Raw genomic sequence first — 16,126 nt, forward strand, 5'->3', positions numbered from 1 at the left:
GTCAAGCCAGGTATTGCTTGCTAGTTAAGGTGGGTTAAACAAGTAAAGAGAATATAAGATTTATATCCATCCTCCATGAATTTACTTATTTATGTATTCTTGAGCATGCACAGGGGATAAGTTCAATTTCTGAATGCTCTACTAGTCAAAAGAATGTTAATCATTATTCCCAAGGATGTAGAAGAACATTTTGTTCTTCAGCAAGATATTAGGTAGGAAAATAAACATATTACTTTGTTCACACAATTTATCTAAAAAGTGTCTTCTGTTGCCCAATTTTTCAGTTTACAAGAATTTAAGAATTATTTCCTTTCAAAAAATTTAAGTACTGGTACATCAGAATGATGGCACCAATTCCTCTTGTATCCTAATGAGAGCAAGAGGGACTGAAGACCAGGCTGGGAACTCATCCTTTACAATAAGTTTACAATAACCTGTCATCTTCTAAATGTTGCTAAATGACATATGCCAATATCCTTCATTGTTGGCCTAGGTTGACAGTTCAACAACACCCAGAAGCTGAATTCAAATCTTTAAAACAATGTTCTGCATTTGGGAATATTTTCCATTTGAGCTATGCTCATTCTATTGTCATTTAATTTATTTATAGGTTTATGGGAGGATCATTTATGAAATCCTATTTTTACTTTTAACTTAGTACAAGATAGGCAACCAGTACAATATACACAACTATTTTGTCCCCCACAATACAGTATGCTATGACTGAGAATATACAATTATTTTTAATAATTTAATGGAGTTTTACTTGTATTTTATTATTTTAGTATTATTGTAAATCATAGGAAGCTGTTCTAGGATGTGGCAGTACATATTGTAAAACAAAGTAAGTGTTCAATGCACGGGCTCATGTTACTTCTTTGAACAGCTGAATTGCCTCTCTTTTTGAAGAATTAATAAAACTGTTGAACTTCTCCATTTTACTTCTCTGTTGCACACCTCCCAGAATGAGCTTTTAAGAGCTTCTCAAATCTCATTCCCACTGAAAATTTCCGAGATAAGCAACATTTCTCTTTGGCATGGAGTGTATTCTTTCACAATAAACCAAACAGCAGTGTGACTTTTGCTTAAGAAGCCATTTTTAAAGCTAAGGTATTCTAAACAGTTATTGGGCAGTGTCCAAATCTTTATTGTTACACAAAATAGTGCAGGCAGTATGACAAAGAAGATTAAAATCCACATTTGATGCAGTGATTGCATTGGCTGTTCTAGATGATCTCTATTAGAGGCAAGGTGCAGACCTCTCAGTTCTTTTTTTATTATTACTGATCATAAGATCCCCTTGAAGCAGTTTTGGTGGGTCCGTTCTCATTTTTCTGATGCTGCTGAAAGCACTGCTTAGACAGGGGTCCCCATACTTGGAAATTTTAAGACTTGTGGACTTCAGCTCCCAGAATTCTCCAGCCAGCTATGCTTCCATTTGGAAGTGTCCCGATGAATCAAGTTTTTAATCTTAGTCGTCATATTTTGCATTTATTTAACTGAACAGCCATAAACCAAAAATATATCAAATATCAGGGGAAATATAAAATAATTTTAAAAAGACAAAGATAAGCAAGTATTGAGTTTCATAGCCAGTACAGTATATGTAGAGGTCAAATATATTTTATAGAAAACAAACCCATGTTTACTAAGGATCATGTACATACATAGCTATCTTTATTTCAGTCATACACCAGTATAAAAATAACATCATCAAAAATTAATTATAATCATTTAAATAATAGCAATGAAACCTTATGAGATAATCACTCTGCTATTTTCTTAGTATAGTAAGGAGTGATATAGAAGAGTGCATGCTGGAAAGCAATTTTTGAAGATTTTTGTGCTTAGACGTATCTACTGTATATTTTGATGCTTCAACCTAGTAAATACATATTTATCTTTGTGTGTTTGATATGTGCACATATTTACACCAAAGATATATAAGTATGTACGGTCAGAAAAATTTGTCTAGCAGCGGTGGGCTTCAAAAAGTTTAGCAACAGGTTCTCTGCCCGCTTGCTGAGTGTGCGTGGCTATGGTGTGTATGGCCTAGTCAGCTTCCTGCACCATATTGGGGAGGGGTATTTTGCCCTTCCTGGGCTTTGGAGCCTCCGGGAAGGTGAAAATCCCCAGGCTCTGGAGGGTCTCTGGAAGCCAGAAATGGGCCCATTTCCAGCATTCCCAAACTTCCGGGAGGCCTGTTTTTCGCCTTCTCCAAGCCTCTGTGCGCGCCCTGCACTTACCTGCATCCAAAACGGGCTGCATGGGGACTCCTGGGAGGGGTGGGGTGAGGTGGGCGGGGCCAGCCAGGGATGGGAATCAGGGATTCTCCAAACTGTGCAGAATCTTAGCTAGAGGGTCTCCTGTACCCCTGCTAACCCACCCCTGGTCTGTAGGAAGGAAAGTCATTGGCTGCTGCTTCCTAGAAGTGAATGGTTGAATTTAAGTTAGCATGAGTTAGCATTTAAGTTAGCATTTTAAGGGAGTGCCCTTAAACACAAATTACCTACAGGGTAATACATTCACATATCTAACCCATGCTTTCAGGTGTTCAGCAAAATATTTGTTGTAGGACTTGCCATGGACATATTTAGCATCAATAGTTAATGCTGTTTTGTTCATGGCAGGTCCTAAAGTATGAAACAAATGGGAATGTTGGAATTAGGATTTTCCACATTTTATTCTGGTTTAGGACAGGGTTCAAAGATATCTTTATGCAAACATTTCAGAATTGTTAATGTGTGTGTTTTTTATATTGATCTTTTTGAGATCTACCAAGAACTGTTTGGGAGCATGCAGCATATCAATCCATGAAGGAAAAAACATATTTAACACTGATAGAACAAAAAGATTCCTGGAAATTTATCTGTGTACAAAACAACTCTGGAAAATTCGACCAAAGTAGCTGAAAATCCTTTTCCTTGCTCTTGTATTGAAAAACTCCCTAATTAATGTAGATGCATACCACACAATAGCAATGCAACTGCTGCATATTGAGTATAATTTTATCCTCCTGATGTCATGTGATATTGCTTTTGGTCACCCATTATACATGAAAAGACCAGAATTTTGCTGAATGGGTGCTGATCTAAAGGCATGCTGACAATCCCAATTCCAAGCAAAAACACAGGAGTAAGTCATATCAATGTTATATATTAAGCTTCTTCAATGACCTCTCCAGCAGCAACTGTAACCAACTCTTGTTAAAAAAAATTATGAAGTTTCAAACTATGCAAAGCAAAAATTCTGTCATTTTCACCACAGTAAACTCCCCTGAATTCTGTGATATTGACACCTTTGTTGTATATAGATAGTAATGAATATCTTTTAAAAGAGAAACTCATCTGCCAAATTTTCATCAATGGCAGGAAGTAACTATTGTACTTCATTGGACACCAAAGATGCCCTATTGGTCTCTCTTTTGCAAAAATGGGAAAAGTGGTTTTTTTTTCCTGGGAATTTTGTTTTCAGTATATTAATTATATTTTATTATTTCATTGAAATATATTTATTATTAGTAATTGGTTTAAATTTGAAGTATACAATTATTTAAATTTGAAGTATGCAATTATTGGAATGCAAAGAAAGAAAAATGGAAAGAACAGCAAGATGATACCAAAAAAGGAGATGACTACATTTAAATTTAAAAAATGAAACCATAGGGAAAAGGTAAAAAAGTAGATTATGATTCCCCCTCCCTTCCATTTGTATCCATTATTTAGACATGAACTTTATATCCAACATTAGAAATTATTGTTTTCTGTTGAAGTCCTAAAAATATTTTCCAAATTTTCCTTCTTGGCGATATATTGTATGCAAAGAAACCAATTTTGCCCGAACTTAGTAAAATTTCTGTTATGGATAGATACTATCTGTTATGCCCCTGGTGGAGTCTGACTCTGAGGAAGAGGAGGAACAGCCAACAGGGAGTGGGAGTGTGGCTCCAGAGGTGGTGGAGGAGGCTGGGGAAGGGCAGAGGCCGTCTGAGCAATCAGAGGAGGATCCAGGCCCATCCCCTATCCATCCTAGGTCATGCAGGGAGGAGAGGATCAGGGAAAAGCGAGGTCTACTCAGGAGGAGATTACCATGATCCTCCTCGTGGCTTGCAGCTGGGAGCTATGTTTGTAACTACGCAGTCAGAATTGCTGGCATCAAAGTTTAGTTTATTGTTTCCTTTGAAAGAGGTTTATGTTTGTTGGCATTCTTCCCAAAGTTTAGTTTATTGTTTCCTTTGAAAGAGGTTTATGTTTGTTGGCATTCTCCCCGTATCTTCCTGGAATGTATGATCAATTATCTTGGCTTGCTTTGGAACTCCTGTCAATGCGGTTTGTTTTGGTTTCTTTTTTGCCTGATTATTTACTTTTGTGACTTTAAGCTGTGCCTAATAAAACAGTGAAGTTTAAGTTGAAGGCATTACCGGACTTTAATGTATGTTTTGGGTTTTGGGTTATTTTGGGAGACTATGGGTTATCACACTATCAATATGGAACATACAGTATTTAATCACCCAATTTGATATCATGGTCAAGATATGTCTTTTCCAATATTCTTGCTACAGTCAACATGTATCTTCTCTTATTTCTTTGTACCATAGATATTTATGAAGTCCATTGTCTGGTCCTCCTCATTCTATTATTAATATTCTACCAATTAGAGATCTTATTCATTCTGTTACCCATGATAGGCAGCTTTCTCTGTAGTATAATCTTCAATTGGTAGTACCTTTTTCAGTTGGATTATGTAGAATTTAAAATTTTAATTTTGGCTTTTTCCTGTGGCATAGACATTTATTGACTGTTCTTTGCCAATCTTGCAAGTTTGCAAATGAAATCCAAGGTAATTCACCAAATCTTTTTTTCACTTGGTAATTTACCACATCTTTTGTTACCTTATAACTGGTCTGTCTTTTCATGAAATTTTCTTCATTAGAGTTAAGTGCCTTTAATTTTCATTTATTTTGTATTCTAAAGCATTATTTAAGAATAAATAAACAGCTCTTTTCAGATGTTTTGAATTCTTTTTCCTTTGATAATATTAAACATGCAGACTTTAATTCAGGGGTCACCAACCTTTTGGATCTCAAGGACCACCAAACTCATACTTTTAAATCCCGAGGACCACTAATACGAATTTTTAAAAAAAGCTAATATATTTAATATATTTTTTATGTATATATATATATATATATATATATATATATATATATATATATATATATATATATATATATATATATATATATATATATATATATGTTTTCTGAGGTTCTGGGTATTTGTATGTGGATCTTTGGTTATTCACATATATATACACACACACACACACACACACATATACATATATATATATATACACACACATATACATATACATATATACATATACACACATATACATATACATACATATATACATACATACATACATACATACATACATATATATATATATGGTATTCAGCTTTGTTCGTGTATTTTCCCACGTCATTATAGTTGTGCTTTTAAAGTTGTAGCAACGTTTCAGCAGAATCTCATCTGCCATCATCAGGCTTCTGTATAATGTACAGTGGAACTTCTTTAAGTTCCACTGTTCTTTAAGAACTCTTCTTTACTACTGCCTCCTCTTCCTCCAGCACCACTTCTTTCTCTGGGTAAGGCGATTCTTAACTAACTGAGCATGCTAAGGCAACTCAAGATGCTACCGCTGCGGCGGCTTTGCCTGCGTCTCCGAGGCTTCGATGTTGGCAGCGAGGGGTGGGAGAGTGGAGAGCTGCGCATGGCTCTGTCTCCCTTTCCTGTCCTGCCTGCACGTGGGCGAGGGGGAGGAAAGAGAGAGAGCCAGGAGCAATTCAAAGCTAGAAAACTAATGGGGAGAGCTAACAGCGGGCGCTGGGGGAGGGGACTGCTGTTGCCGTCGCCGAGTGTAGGAGCTGGTTGGCACGTGCATCTCAGGGACCTGACTCCAGGGTCCCTTGGAGAGCCGGGAGGCATGACAACTGCATGGCCCAGATTAATTGTTTTTGGGGGCCATTTCTTCTGCGGTCCATCAAAATTTTTCAACGGTTGGCAACCACTGCTTTAGTCTGCTTTCCGTTATGCTGAGAAAAGCTTGGACTTGACATGAAAGACTCATTAAATATTTTCAGGGAGGTACTTCCCTTTGGCAAATTGGATGATCCTACACAGTTAAACTATGTCACCTGTAATGAAAAGCTCTTTTGTTGCAATTCAGAACTATGTGATATTGAGTTACTGTATTCCCTTCAAAAATGTTTCTTAAAGGTTTCTATACTAGATGGTGAACATTTCTTTAGAAATAGAGGGTGATATCTACAATTCACGTCAAGCAATTTTAAAATGTCTCAAGCATGTCCTGTGTGAGGGATTGACATGATCTTTCAAAGAGGAGCTGAGCACAGGCACTTAGCTGGAGTAGGTACTAATAATCTTTGTTTCTGAATGGGAGAAATGAGTTGTGCTACATTAAAAGAACAGTAAACCTTCTACCTTCTTGGCTGGTGCGAGATAGATAGCTAATGTTACATTGGCTTCTCAATCAATATAACCTGGGATAGCTAGCTTGACTGATCCTGTGTTCTAAATAGCAAGTTGCCAAACTGTGAAAAGATAAATCTATAACAAGATGCTTAAATAATCAGGCTATTTCCCCCCCAAATAGTGCATAATTGGCCATACTCTTGAAGGTTTGAGAAGCTGAGAAACATTTATGCAATGGTCCTATCTATATTTATTTTTTTAGTAGAGCTGATCTCCCCTTTGAAGGCCAGAAAGCAAATGGCAAATATAAGTTCCCACTTGCTACCTCAGCCCAGTTTTATCAGTGCTACTGTCTGGCAGCAGCTCAACAAGAGATGCTAGAGCAGTGATGCCCGAGAGGGAATTAAAATAATAATTAAAAAATCCCTTAGGCACTTGCATGTCAGAGGGGGGGTCCATTGGTTGTTTTCTTGCACATTTCTCCTTACCCAAACTTAGTATCATCTTCAGTGCTTGTCCTGATGATCTTACCTAGTTTGGTAATGAAATACCTGCAAGAAGACAACCAAGAACACCAAGGATCCCTCATTTGATCTCTGAGCTACAAATACTCTTCTTCATGTATGAAGGCTAATGGAGTAGGAGAATTGGATTGAGAATGGGGATTGAGGATTACGTTTCTTCTCAATTCAGAGTGATCTTGGGAAATGGCTACCAATGTCCACACCAATTGCATGATCTTTGATGACTCCTGGGACCAAGCATTTTGTGACATGTATTGGGCAATGCAGGATGTGCTGGAAGCTTCTGAGAACTGTAATTACTAATATTGGGACAGTATGGAAATAGTGTTCGGGATCAGGAAATGAAAGGAAATAAAAATAAACAAAAAATGACAGCATGAGATGCCTTTGAAGAATCATGCCAGATTCAGAGGTCCTTCAGACACACCTTGTAATTCATTAACTATTAACCTTCATGGAGTCAAAATGCTGCTATTGTGATGCCATATGTTTTAATTATGCATCATACATAAGTTTGGATTTTTTCCTGATGTTTTTAAATTGTAAGAAATGTAATTTTCTTTATCTATTTTCAAAAGGTCCTTTCATTATTTTTGATAATAAACTGTTGGAAATGTTTGAGGCAACTCATATCAATATTGCAATCAAAATACTGTATTTTGATATTAAATACTATTTAGGTATTTCATGTTCCTTTCCTACCTTTTGTAGTTTTCTATTACTGAACTAAAGCTATATTGTTTGTAGATTTTTATTAGAAATACATCACAATCAGGACTGTTGGCTTTCAAACAGTGAAAATGTTCAGGTTTGCATTGTTTTTTACCTACTTTGCACTCACAATTATATTTTTGAACATGACTTTGAAAATCTAATTTTCAGTCAATATTGTCATTACAGATATGAATGAAAAGGGAAGGAATGGAAACCAAACACATGATGACATGGGAATGACGGACAGTGCACATTGACAGGAAAAAAATCTACTTCAGTAAGTAAACATATGTACACTAAAATTGTTTTCTTGTTTTGTTAGTTTCATGACATTTGATTCATAGAGTGATTAATTTGTTATTCGTTCATTTTATTACTGTCTTAATATACATTTGTAGAAGAAAGACATATAATGTGATATTAATGTGGATAGAGAAGAATGTCAATATGACTAAGGTTTGTGGAGCGATGCAAAAATAGGAAAAATATGAATAATAGTTTCAAGAAATAAAAGCAAGTGGAACTTGTCATCAACATTCATAATTTTGTGGGTCATCATTCAGAGAAGCTGGCTATTTCGTACATTTTAAAATTTAAAAAGGAAAACAATAGTCCAGGAATTTAGTTCAAACCCAAGTTATATTAGTGTTTAGACTTTCTTCAGACAGAATACAATGCCATATAATTCAACTCTGAAATGCATTACTTTATACATTTTTTGAACATAAATATCTTTAGTAAAAATAACCAACATAGCTTGTTTAAGAAGGCGTGATCTTTATTCAGGCTATACTGTGTTTTAAAGAACAATATGAAATGTTGCATTCCATCATGTTCACCATCACTGAGATTTGAGTTATGAGAATAAGGAGTTGCTGCTACAGACTATAGTTCAAAAGCTCTGTCAAAATCAGAACAGGTATCTCATTAAACAATTATCTACTTCCTGGAACATGGAAGAAGCCTGGCTTTTCACAAAACCAGTTCAAAATGTAGAGTTGAAAAGCAAATAGATTTGTAGTCAACCATGAAGTTACTATTTTTAATGACACCTATGAGCAATGAGACAGTGATATGAGTTATTAATTAATCTCCAACAAAGGCCAAATTCTCCAGAAGAACCCCAGCCAGCCACAAACATTTTTATAAATTGCAACACCATAGAGAACCAGTCTTTATGGCCTTGTATACAGAGACATGCTAATTATAGTAAAGTAACAAGGTTATTGTTTGCAGGAAAACCTTATTTCACTGTCTACTCCATGTGTAGCCTGTGGCAAATCCAGCCTTCTCAAAGATAGGAAACAGTCAGCAGGTATAACGGAGGAAAAAGAAGTAATTCAATCGCTGTGTTTACGGTTAAGGACTAAGAAATACTTGTAGTGCAGGGTGCATCAACGTGTCAAGTTTCACTTTACTGGCATACAGATAAGAGACTTGTTATGCAGAGTTGCCTTTATGGGGACATAGGGAACAGTTTTATCTGTATTTCAAAGGTTTCTCTTTAATTACAGATTGGAGGCTGCATCTCCCTAACCTGTCCATGATATCTTCTTCTATAGTTGTTGATTGTACCTTGTTTCTTTCTTTTTAACCTTTTTAAAAATCTCTTTTGATACATTGTTAATTTCCTTTCTGAATTTATGCATTTGCATTATTTTCTTTCTGTGTTGCTCTTTTTCTGTTAGTATTAAAGAAAATAAAAAATATTAATAAAAGTAACTATTGAAATTAAAAATAAAGCTGAGAAAACCAAGGGAGGGGAAAAATTATGGAGAAAATGTTAAAATAGTAATAAGATGTGGAACAGAACACGAAGATGAATATGAAATTGAGTTTGTGTCTGTATGGAGAAGTAATAACCCGGGATCATGCTATTCTCAAAAAAAGATATTTTATTTGTATTATGTTTTTGTGAAAACCCAAATAAAATTTATATTAAAAAAGTAACTATTGAAATTATGCTAAAACATTCTAAATGTAGCCTTAAAATTGCACCATAGCAAACCTCGATCTGGATAGATGCCTTTTTTAAAAAATGGGCTGCTCGATTTTTTTAAAAAATTGAGCTTTGCAATATCTGTATATGTTACGTGGAAAAAATTGGAGAAAATAAAATTTACAGGCATGTTCTTATCATCTGTTTTTGTGCAAATTATGAATGAAACCACTACTCCAAAGTTACAATTCCTCTTTTGGGGGATGTCATTGTGCTGGTGTTTGATAAAATGGCACACTTTAAGAACAAATTGTGAACAATGTAATATGTCAACAACAATTACCTTCTAATAATGCCTGAAAAATGTAGCATGTTAAAAAGATTGTATTCCTGCCTGCTGTTCCAAGGTGAAGCAAAGGAATGCAGAGACATCCAGCCCAGTGGTGGGATTCAATTTTTTTAACTACCGGTTCTGTGGGCGTGGCTTGGTAGGCATGGCAGGGGAAGGATACTGTAAAATCTCCAGTCAGAGGGGGGATTTGCTGGTTCTCCCAGCTACTCAAAATTTCTGCTACTGGTTCTCCAGAACTGGTCAGAACCTGTTGAATACCACCTCTGATTCAGCCCCTGGAGATGGGGACTGTTACCCAAACAATTTGTTAGCACCTAATTGGATGCTATTTGATAACCAAGGGGGTGGATGGGAACAAGGGAAGTTAACCATATGTTTTGGGTGCAAAAATCTCAGATCCAGCTTTGCTTCTTCTGTAAAGTATATGTTTGGCTAACCATGGGCCTGAGAGTCTTTTTTTTCTAACTGACCAAGTTGGAACATATATAGTGAACACTTCTGGATTTACAGTTGGTTTTCCTTAATGGTACTCATTCCAGGCAAGGAATGTATCACTTTAATGCAATGATGTATAATCATTGTTAGAACAAAATGTTACTTCTCTCTGCCCACTTTTGTCCAACCATAGGAAATCTGCAAATCAATGATGTCACTTTTTGATTTTGCAAAAGATTGGCTTGAAGGCAACCTCCAAACATAAACTGAAAGATTTTTGTCTAAGGAATGCAAATAATACGTTGTTCGGAAATATTCTATTCTTGAATTAATTCTATCCACAGGAATGCTGGACTAATGGTGGCTCATGACTGAAGGAAATGCCACATTTCACATTGTAAAATCTGTTGAAAGCTACCAGCAAGAATATCAACAAAGGTGAATATGATTACTTTGCAAGTTCATGTGAAAGACAAACCTTAATATTAATTAGTGTGAGCTTTCTTCAATAAATCCACCTCTTTTATGACCAGGTTGAGTGAATATTCTTAACAGGTGATGGTTGGATTTATGAAATTGCCATTTTCTATAAGGGGAGGCCAGATCCTGAAGATGAAACTCAAATATGTTGGCCACCTAATGGGAAGGAAGGACTCACTGGAGAAGAGCCTAATGCTGGGAACAATTGAGGGCAATAGAAGAAGGGGATGACAGAGAATGAGGTGGCTGGATGGAGTCACTGAAGCAATCAGCATGAGCTTAAATGGACTCCAGAAGGTGGTATAGGACAGAAAGGCCTGGAGAAATGTTGTCCATGGGATTGTGATGGTTTGGACATGACTTCGCGACTAACAACAACATAAGGGAAGCAGAACCACTGGCCTCTCTCCTTATTTGGAAATAACAAGGAGTGAATGTTGGACCTCAGAGCTCTATTCTTCACTTTCATTTTCATTTAGCAAAGCAAACATTTATAATATTTATTGTTTCTTTACAGCTACATAATGACAGATAAAGATATGGATCTAGCAAGAAAAGAAGGACTAGGGAGATTTGATAGCAGTGCTCTAGTATTTGAGAAGCAACTGGGAACTAAAGAGAAATTTCCTAAAGGTGAGAACAATCAACCACTGGAATGGCTTGCCTTCAGAAATTGAAGGTACCCCATCGCTGGAGGCTTTCAAGAAGAGACTGGACAGCCATTTTTCTGAAATAGTGTAAGGTCTCCTGCTTGAGCAGGGATTGGACTAGAAAACCTCCAAGATCCCTTCCAACGCTGTTATTCTATGTTATAAGTGTAAGATTAGGTCTTGAGCAGGGACTAGGATGCTTGTGGGCTCAAAAGCAAAGTGGAGTCAGGACTGCATCAGAGATGAGTCAGAGTTTGCTCTATTATTAGGCAGATGGATGGAATGCATTATGTGGGAAACTGGAAAGGATGACAGAATTGTACCAAACCCAACTCCTTTCCTCCTTTACTAATTATCCAGTTGTTCCAATGCCTCAAAGAACCATCCTATACTACTGCTTTATCTTGTTCGATCACGGGAAAAGAGACTTGAGACCAGGGTGACTGTTCAGCTCTTTATTTCAGTATACAGATCTGTGCTGGACTTGCGAGCCGCGGCAGCCCTTCATATAGGGATTGCCGGCGGCTCGCAACCAATGATGGCTCTTTGAATCTCCCGCGATTGGCGCGGCCAATCGCAGTTGATTCATTATGAGCCAATCACTGCTGTTCTTTCCACCAATCACAGAGTAGTTCATTTGGGCCAATCAGGTGAGGGTATTCCAAGAATGCTAATATGGAACAATCTTAAGGAGTTTATGGAGTCAGGTTTTGAGGCCAGCATATGTGTCATCCAACCCTTCTCTTTTTTTCTTGCCCAACAGAAGGAAAATTGCTCATCTGGAGCATGAGAAAGTTCTTTGCTCCACTTCTGAGAATCCACTCAGAAGAGAATAGCAGTAACAAGAGTGAGCTGAGAGAGGGCAAGGACCAAGTACAGCATATGGCAGTCTTCTCAATACAGTTGTTAAGTCTTGGGGGCCACCATGCACTGTCTGTTTACACAGGCCAGGCTTGTAGGGTTCCTGGTATGTTCCAGAGGTGGTATTCAGCAGGTTCTGACCAGTTCTGGAGACCCAGTAGCGGAAATTTTGAGTAGTTTGGAGAACCGGCAAATACCACCTCTGACTGGCCCTGCCCCCATCTATTCTCTGCTTCCTTTTTTTAAAATAAAGTTTTATTTGGGTTTTCACACATACAAAATACAAATAAAACATCTTTTTTGAAAATAGCATGGTCCCGCGTTGAACTTCTTTATACAGACACAAAACTCAATTTCATGCTCCTTTTGTATTCTATTCCATATCTTATACTATTTTACATTTTCTATATGGTTTTTCCCCTCTTTTAATTTTTTCAATTTTATTTTGATTATCTCATCTCAATTCAAATCATTATATTAATACTTTTGTCTGTTCTGTTTCCATTTCATATTATCTTTTCTCATTAAACAATTTTTCTCCTCTAGTTACTAATTGGAGTATGACACCTTTATATCTTTTAATTACATCCATTCAACTCTTATTTAAACTTCAATATATACCTTAAGTTTATGACCTTCAATATAATACATAATACATAATACATAATACATAACTTCCAATCGAAATCTGCTTGGTACATTCTTATAATACACACTATATTCTTTTTTTAAAAAAAGATTGTAAATATATGTAATTATAAACCCTCATTCCATTCCAGTTCAGTTCTATCATTAATAATCATTAAAATCTTAACATCTTTAACACTTCTTTTCAATTAAATATCATACTTCCTTAAAAACACTTATAATCTCCATAATTAATTTTCCCCTTATTTCTCTTCACATATGTTTTATAAATCATTAAATATATGTTTTGTTACATTTATTTATTGACAAGCATTCCACTGAATCACGATAGCTATTTTATCAGACATTTTAATCATACATTGTTTCATATTTTCTAAAATTATTTCTGTTTCTAATATAACCATACTATCTTATGTACCTTTGCAGAATCCCTTTTTCTATTAAGTTTTCACCCATTATCTCTAAATAGGCCCTGTTTCTCTATATTTTGCTTCTGTCCTTTATAACTTCTTTTCCTTTCTTTCTTCCCTCTCATCTTCTCCCTTCCCTTTTTACCCCCTTGTCTCTCTAGTTCTAATTCTCTCTTCTGTATTTCCCTCTTCTGTTGCTTTCTGATTTTATACTTATTTTTCATTCTATTTTTTTTGGAGTTGTTTTTCCCAGTCTTAAACTTTCCATTCTCTTTCCCCCCTTTCCTTTTTTCCCCCCATCTAAGATTACTTGTTCATTAAAGATGGCTTCTTCTTTGTCGCAATCTTCTTGCTCTGCAGGCATTTCTTGTTGTTTCTCATAATTCCAAATCTCCATTTCTAAAAACTGAAATACGAAGCCAAAAGAACCTCTCCCTTCTTGTGCATCTTCTTTGTACTTTTTAAGTTCCATTTTCAGTTCTTCTATAGGTGGTGCCATTTTAAACAGTTTTCAACAACCACCCGATTGATTTTAGTCATTCAAAACAATAACCAAGAATCCAGAAATCATCAAGTAATCCAGATAGTCCCGAGTTATATCTTCTTATTTCTTTTTCGACTTTCTCTTCCTGGGGTTTTTGTTGAGATATTTCAGTTAGAATGTATCTTTTGGAAGTCTTGTTGAGATTTTGCTGTAAGTTGTTTTTTAATTCCAGGCAGTCTCCTCCCTTCCAGATCTTGCCCTTTTATTCTTTTTCTCTCCTTTCCTGTTTTCAAAAGCTTTTAATTTTCCAGAAATCTTTGTTATCCCTTTGACTTTTTATTTTCGGTATTAAATGCCTATTGATGTCAAACTGGATTTTTTTTTCTAATTTCTTGCTTAAGTCTCTTAGCTGTCAGTATAGGAAAAGAAGAAAACCAAATCTTTTCCCTTTTCTCTCTCCTTCGCAGCTTAAAAAACTTCTTGGGGAACAATGTTATTGTTTTTTAATAGTTTCAATTCCAGGGTACCTTATTTGTTGCTTTTGCTGTTTGACCCAGTCAACCAAAACTTTATTTTCTTATCTTCCTCCTGCACATTCTTTTCCGGTCAAGTTCTTCTTTGTGGTGGCCATTTCTGACCACCGCTGCAACCGCCTTCAGGAAAGGGAGTAATGGCCAGCTGTGGAGGAGAGATGCGGCTCTCCTCAACCCTGCAGGCAGTCTCACCCCTCTTCACCACCTCTACGGGGTGGCTTAGCCCCGAAACCAGCTGGCTCAGGGCGCTCCAAATATTCTCTGCTTCCTGAGTCCCAGCTGATTGGCTGGGTCTTTTTTTTTGTTGTCCTGCAAAGGAGAACGGAGCTGGGAAATAGGTTAGTGGGTTGAGGAAGGAAAGGGGATTTTGCAGTATCCTTCCCTTGGAGTGGGGTGAGAATGGAGATTTTACAGTATCCTTCCCCTGCCATGACCACTAAGCCATGCCCACCAAGCCACGTCACGTCCACCAAGCCACGCTCACAGAACAGGAAGTAAATTCTTTTGAATCCCACCACTGGTATGTTCCCTGCTTGGTTTACCTCACAGACAAAATGGCAAGAGGAGGGATTATTCACAACGTTCCCAGGAAGTCTAGGTACACCATGCAGAAACCAGACTGATAATCCAAGCAATACTTTTCCAGAGAGATTCAGGTTTGTCTGAATGTATGACCCTTGCCCTTTCTAAAGTGGACTGTTCCCTGATTTGAATTTCCAACTCCCAGTATAAATGTTTTTCTAACCTTCTACAGGAATTGAGAGACTATCAAATTTTGATAGAGAAAACAGAGACTTGAACCAACATTTTCTGAAAGTTAATTGCCATCTTATACTGTTTCTACTTCTTTAATAGAATGTGTAACCTTCTAGTACTAATGGAGATTGTTGAGATGCTTTAACATATCCTTTCATCTCCATAGTAACATATTCCTTTTGTCACCTGCCTTGTTTTGGCAAATAAGATGTTCTTCAGTAATTATGATCATCAGCAAAAGATTTGCAACAAGTGCTTTTTTTATTTAGAATGCCAGTCTGAATGCCAGTCTGGCTGGGCTAATACATTACCAAATCAGACAAGCACTTTAATGATATAACAGTTAATTTTAATTATAATTGTCAGTACATAATGACTAAGGACCTTTCTTTTTAAAAAAATAGCAATGATCTTGTTCAGCTTCTTTGTGTGCCTGGATGAATATTGCATCAATCTGACTGCTGCAGATGAGGCATTTATAAGCTTGTATAAAATGGGACACATACAGGAAATTGGTTTAAGCAAAACTGTATTGATCAGACATGAGTAATGATTGCCAAGGGATGGATAAACGCCTCATACACACCTGCAGGATTAGATAAAGTCTGTTCCTTCCACTTAACCTTCAAACCTCTGTTTGGAAAATTTCTTACGGTCAGACTTCCAACCTTTAAAAGAAATGTAAAAATGGTTCATGATATATAGGAAGTTGTGGTTGTATATGAATGTTTCCAAGAAGTAATCCCAGTAAATGTTGTGTAATGTGCAATATCATTCCAGGAATACTTTTTTGTACACCCAGTTTTATATATTTCATGTTTTTGGCCTGTAATAATTGGA

The 16,126-nt window shown here is 36.5% G+C and overlaps 1 long non-coding RNA gene across 13 annotated transcripts; it reads left to right on the forward strand.

Annotated features, from left to right (window-relative positions):
- The first annotated feature begins 1,870 nt into the window (after positions 1 to 1,870).
- On the forward strand, positions 1,871 to 15,901 carry LOC148133061 (uncharacterized). 13 transcript variants are annotated; one of them, XR_015746449.1, is made up of 6 exons: positions 1,871 to 1,885; positions 3,565 to 3,672; positions 7,772 to 7,832; positions 7,925 to 8,015; positions 10,809 to 10,902; positions 10,998 to 12,543. It is a non-coding gene; the product is annotated as an uncharacterized LOC148133061 (long non-coding RNA). The 13 variants fall into 13 exon arrangements; XR_015746448.1 differs by lacking the exon at positions 1,871 to 1,885 and adding an exon at positions 2,393 to 3,135; XR_015746460.1 differs by lacking the exons at positions 1,871 to 1,885; positions 7,772 to 7,832 and adding an exon at positions 2,395 to 3,135.
- The last annotated feature ends 225 nt before the right edge of the window (positions 15,902 to 16,126 follow it).

Source organism: Notechis scutatus, chromosome 1 (assembly GCF_049901735.1).
Source record: "Notechis scutatus isolate UNSWTSFEM ecotype Mainland chromosome 1, rNotScu1.2, whole genome shotgun sequence".
NCBI lineage: Eukaryota > Metazoa > Chordata > Lepidosauria > Squamata > Elapidae > Notechis > Notechis scutatus.